Source organism: Danio rerio, chromosome 4 (genome assembly GCF_049306965.1).
Source record: "Danio rerio strain Tuebingen ecotype United States chromosome 4, GRCz12tu, whole genome shotgun sequence".
NCBI classification, from domain to species: Eukaryota; Metazoa; Chordata; class Actinopteri; order Cypriniformes; family Danionidae; genus Danio; species Danio rerio.
In genome coordinates this window covers 26,177,495-26,183,898 of record NC_133179.1, presented here as the reverse complement: position 1 = coordinate 26,183,898, position 6,404 = coordinate 26,177,495, and the positions used below count along the sequence as shown (strand labels likewise).

Genomic DNA, 6,404 nt, shown 5'->3' with positions numbered 1-6,404 from the left:
GTATTACATTGGTACTTGATATATGGTATTACAACCATTTGAATTTATATAACAGCAAACACAGGCTATAATGTAAACACAAAGTGTAAGCACTGCGTTTAACCTTTGAATAAAGTGCAAACTGCATACATATTCTGTAACGAAAATAATCAGACAAATGACAAAATAAATAAATGTTAAACGTTTATTGATTGCATGAAAAAAATAGTACTAAAATTTTATAAATAATTTTGTAGTGCACAAGAATATCAATATAAAAACAACAATAAAACAACACAATAAAGACACAGAAAGATTTAAACAAAAAATCTAAAAATTACACACAAACACAGATGTTTTTTTAAAACAACCCTGTTTTCCCAACAGACTTCAATTAAAAATATGTAAAAAACAGCTAAATTTTATATTAACCTAAATATAGAAACCAATTTAAGATATAGCAAGAAACATCTTAAAAATACCAATGACAATCCGTAAAATATACAAGTCAAACTTGTAAAAAGTACTGCAGAATTCTGAAGAAACATCTTGAAACATTTTTTAATAAAACATTAAAATAATAATAAACAAACAAATATATATATATATATATATATATATATATATATATATATATATATATATATATATATATATAATTGCAGAAGTATAAAGTCAAACTTTTTTTTTTAAATAAACTTGAACAAAATCAATTGCACAAACAGCAAGACATGAGTGAGATGATTATACATTTCATATATATACACGTCTTGTGCAATTTTATATTTATAATTTTATTTGTATTACATTTATTAAAAATGTATCAAGATGTTTCTTCAGAATTTGGCGCGCACACATACATACACATACCATACATATATACACACACACACACACATATATATACATATACATATATATAAATGCAAATTAAAGAAACAAATTGTTCAAGTATCAGGGAACATCCTAATACACTTAAAACGTTGTTTAAAAAATAAAACAAAATAGTGATGTAGACATTTGACACATTAGCTTTCTCTTCTTTCTTCCTCCATCCCTGTCAGGGGCAAGTTGTAGCTACCTTGTAATGCATTTTTCCACTTCTTTATCAGTGGCGTGGTAAGGACATTTGTCCTCACTCCATCTGTGATTAAAAGATAAACAGATAATTAGTAGTGAACAAGTACTAATGTAAAAAAAAAAGAAAAAATTAGGAAAAAAGTAGGGTACCTACGAAGCAAAAAAACTATCAAAAAAAACAAATAAACTTAAAACACTTTGAAATTAGCAAGAGCTTGAACTTACCAGTTTCTTCATTTGTTCGGGCTGCTCCTTTAATTGATTTTCAAGCTTTTCCAAATCAAATTGGCCAAAGGAAGGTCAAATGTGTTTACATCTGGAATTTCATCACGTCTGTTTTGGTTTTGTGAGAATCAGGCCCAGCTGCTGCTTTATGACGTTGCATGATTTTAAAACTTCAGTCAGTCGTGCTAAAAAAGAAAAATAACAGATTAGTATAAATCAACCTGTAGCTTATTCTCATACAACTTCTGTAAATACAACAGTGGGTTAGACACTGCTGATATTCTCTAGTTGATCTTTACTTTCTAGCTGCATTAAACCTTAACAAATTTAGTGATGTCTTCAATTCTTACAAAGACATCACGAGATGCAATAAGTTCTGTCTTGATCTCAAACTGCACTAGAACAAAGACTGTAAATGTTCATAGGTGTACTGCAGGAGTGTCCAAACCTTTTGGGCCGAGGGCCAGATGCAAAAAAACAAACGTTGTCGCAGGCCAAATTTTACATCACACAGACACATGTGTATATATATATATATATATATATATATATATATATATATATATATATATATATATATATATATATATATATATATATATATATACATACAGTTGAAGTCAGAATTGTTAGCCCCCCTAAATTATTAGCCACCGTTTATTTTTTCCCCAATTTCTGTTTAACGGAGAGTTAAACATTTTTTCCACACATTTCTAAACATATTAGTTTTAGTAACTCATTTCTAATAACTGATTTATTTTATCTTTGCCATGATGACAGTAAATAATATTTGACTAGATATTTTTAAGACACTTCTATACAGCTTAAAGTGACATTTAAAGACTTAACTAGGTTAATCAAGTTAACTAGTCAAGTTAAGGTAATTAGGCAAGTTATTTTATAACAATGGTTTGTTCTGAAGACTTAAGGGGCTAATAATTTTGACCTTAAAATGGTTCATGAAAAAATTTAAACCGCTTTTTATTCTAGCCGAAATAAAACATAAGTCTTTCTCCAAAAGAAAAAATATTATCAGACATACTGTAAAAATGTTCTTGCTCTGTTAAACATCATTTGGGAAATATTTAAAAAAGAAGAAATAAATCAATGAGGGGCTAATAATTCAGACTTCAACTGTGTGTAGATAGACAGACAGACAGACAGATAGATAGATAGATAGATAGATAGATAGGTAGATAGACAGACAGACAGACAGACAGACAGACAGACAGACAGACAGACAGACAGATAGACAGATAGATAGATAGATAGATCATAACAAGAACTGCTGCTTAATTGAATGCATGTAATAGCGACACCCGGTGGTTATTTATTGAATTACGTTCATTTTTGTATAGCGGGCCAGATTCTATTGATATTTATAAAAAGCCGCCGTAGTTTGGACACGCCTGGTGTACTGGAATGTACAGTATCTGTGCATCTTGATGGTGGTCTTAAGATTTCTGCCATAGTCATTGATGGTGATGGTACTTGTGGTGCTGCCTTGATTTCTGAAATCTTCATACCTGCCTTTTATCCAGCCTCTTTGTTCCAAGTAATTTTTCTTCATCACGGTATAGATGTGTCTATACTGTCCCTTAATCAGATACATTTACAAAACAAAACATCACTTTAGTATAGTGCCAGGGCAAAACTCACAGGTTGTAATAGATCAATGACATAATGTTGACAGTATGTGTTTAAAATAATTGCAAACAAACCTGTTCTGTCTTTAGATGTATGACAGGCGATCATCGTCCTCATCTGTCTACCAGTCAGAAATCACAGTTGCGTGTGGATGTTTGAGTCGAGCTTCCTCATATGCATCTATAATAAAACATCACATTGTTGTTAACCTCCCGTAAAGAAAAGTTCAAATCCTGAAATACTATCAAAGTTAATTAATGCATATAATACCTATAGTGTAAATAATCAGTACACAGAAGGTTGCACAAGATTTATTCGGAGATTCATGCAGAGTGACAGCCTTATGAATCTGAGACATAGATTTGTAAGATGGTCAAGCACATGCATTATTCTGTACCCATGAAGATTAACCTACCATTGTGAAAAATGTTTGATGATGATGATAGCCAATAACAATAAACCATTTCAGCTGTTTGTGAAGCAATTAGTAATGTAATGTCTGAAAAGCTCAATCTATGTTGAAAATGTATCAGCAGTTTACAGCTTATAATGGACTTTTAGCACACAACTATAACATGCCTATTCACGTTCAAAAGAGTGTGCTATTGACTTCTTTGGTCGTGATGTTCTGCAAAATGATCTCACTAACCTTTGTTAAACAAGAACAACAAGACTTAACCAACAAATATTGTTACCCATTCATTTAAATCAGAATTTATCACTGTCAATAACATAAAAAAAACATCAAAATCTGCTTTAAGACGTTCAGTTTTACATTAACTGACCATTACAGCTTGAGCAAAAGATATAATTGATTCACATAGGCTAAAACATATGAATTAAAGTGCATAGTAATATATTTCTCTTGGATAATTTAAAGAGAATAGTAAACAGTCGAGTTTCGATCACTTTTCGTGACTAACTGCATAAACAAGATAAACAATCATATTTTATTAATCCAAAACGATTAGTTTTTATTTACACAATCACAGAATTAATACTGTTGGATAAGTAAACGCCTGTACAATGATTTTTTCAACATCCACGGTACTTTATAATGTTAAATCAGGAAAAAAACACGTTTTGCCATGGTAATGGATTCGTCTACAGAAACTTTCTTTAACGCAAAGTTAGCACATACACAAATTCGTTTCATGTTTCTTTAAAATAATTAAAATAGTTTTCAGTTACTACACACGTTACAATCTAACATTGTGTTAAAGGAAAAGGAACTTTCAGACGTGTTTGTAACTGTTAGCGTTAGCATACATTAGCTCCAGTCGTGTTTCTTAAAGCAAGTTACATTTCGTATCAAACTGTTGTAAATTACTAAACGCTGTTACAACCAAACACCGTGGAAATGTTTTAAGCTCTAAATTCGCTAATTATACAGTACACAAGCAGTAAAAAGCTTACCTTTCTGACCGGAATCCACATGAAATATTTAAAAAAAACCAAACCTTTTCTTCTTGTGATCTTCGTACCATGGTGGTTGACAACCAGCTTTTTGGAGCATTACCGCCACCGTCTGGATTGGAGTGTGGATCATGAGTTTAGTCACGCATGTGTTTATTATGAAACCAACTTCTGCTTTAAAACAAAAACAGTCAGCACAGTAGCGTGCTATCTCAAAAATAAGCGAATTTTACATAGTTTTTCTCTAGATGACATGTATAATCTATTTATAAATAATATTGTTTTGTTTGCGTCTAAACATTGCGACCATCCACACTAAATATTCTTTTTTTTTTTTTTTGCTATCGTACCATGAATATTTTCTCAAATTATCATTAAACGTGGAGCTAACAGATTACTAGATAAAATAAGAACTTAATCGGTTGCCATCAGCCTTAATCGGTTGCCATATGGTTGACCGGAATCGGGCCAGTGCTTTACAGCCGCATCACAGCCGCATGTGCGCGAGCGAGCTGCGGGCCGCACTCGGCCCGGATAACACTCGCCGATGCCGAGTCGGAGCCGGAGGCGCCGGAGGGCAGCCGAGCTCGGGCCGATTACTGCCTGCTATCTGGGAAAGATATCGCAAGTTCAAAGACGACAAAGGTGTCAAGGGTGAGAAAGATACCAGAAGATGGAGAAACTGGAATGTGACGGATGGCGATTAAATCTGCAGAGCCTGTGGTGTACGTGACGAGAAACTGTACCAAATGTCTGCGCTTGCCACCGAGATGGACTTTTGGTCAAGGATTGACCCGAAAGGCGCAAACCAACAACGGAGCTGATGTGCGGAGAGGGAAGAGCAGAATAGAGAGGGTCTGGGCAAGCAGCCAACAGCTACAGTAAAAGGAAATGAACATTTTTTACTAACATGTTTAAATGCAGACACATTTTTATACACACATATTCACATACACTGATATACTGGCTCTCTGCAATGAAGAAAAAGCTTGCATTTCCCACTGTAATTTTGATCACAGTGATGTTGATCATTTTTTTTCTGATGAAATGGTATTGTTTTTTTGGTAATGAAGCATTTTTAATATGACAAAATATTTTATGTTGATTGAGACCACTTTGGGTGAGTTTTTTAGCTGATAGCGGAGCTAGCAGATCTTACATACGACCATGTGACCTGCAGTGTGAAATACCTCTATCAACCAAATTTCACAAGTCTCTGTCTAGATCTGGTCATACAGTGGTTGAGCGATTTACAGCTCCACTGACCTGTGAAACAGAGGGGGGTAAAATTTTCAGACATGCATTTGTTTGTTCACCAAAATGCCCCGTTTCCATCATCAGAAGGGACATTTTGTGTAAACTAAACATGATTTTAACGGCAGATTCCTCTATGAATGGCTCATTGAAGACAATGAATGGGCTAATTAAATTTGCAAATTGGCTAAAGAACGTGTTAAACCTTTTAACAGTGATATAATGTCTCCTGGTGAACTGCATTGTATGTCACATGTCGTAATTTACAAATGAGGAATTTGAGAAAGCTTGGTTTGAGACAAATGTGAATGAAACGTTGATTTTAGAGAAAATGTACTGAAAGGATAGTCTGTGTGCAGCTTCAGTGTCCCTGTCAGAAAAGCAGTGTTCATTCTATCTCATGTCAGCACAGGCTGTGCCTCACATATCAGTTTGCAAGGGTAAACTCAGTCTTGGGCTGATTTAGGCCTGTTTGTGAAGCAGTGTGTTGAAGCCGAAGACTGAGCGCGCTCTCGAATGAGTTTAGGGTGGACAGTGAAACAGCTGTTTCAAGAACTGTGACTGCTATTGACAAACTTTGCGTAAAGAATTCTTGCATGGTTGACTTTAACGCTGCAGACATACACCCAGCTTTAGCAGAAATACCAAGTGAATTGTGGGCTAAAAGCAAATATGATGTTGGTTTAATCAAAGGTTGTGATCCAGTGAAAATCACTGAAAAATCTGATAACCGACCTTGTCAACAACAATATCCTTTGAAAAGGGAAGCCATTGAGGGCATTACCCCACTGTTTGAGGCTTTA

At 34.0% G+C, this 6,404-nt stretch overlaps 1 long non-coding RNA gene across 2 annotated transcripts; it reads right to left on the bottom strand.

Moving 5' to 3' along the window:
- Positions 1 to 670: 670 nt before the first annotated feature.
- On the bottom strand, positions 671 to 4,404 carry LOC137490088 (uncharacterized). Of its 2 annotated transcripts, none has more exons than XR_012402119.1 (5): positions 4,348 to 4,404; positions 3,006 to 3,111; positions 2,811 to 2,881; positions 1,285 to 1,469; positions 671 to 1,123 (listed from the first exon to the last, which is right to left on the bottom strand). It is a non-coding gene; the product is annotated as an uncharacterized lncRNA (long non-coding RNA). The 2 variants fall into 2 exon arrangements; XR_012402120.1 differs by having other exon boundaries at positions 2,815 to 2,881.
- Between the last annotated feature and the right edge of the window lie 2,000 nt (positions 4,405 to 6,404).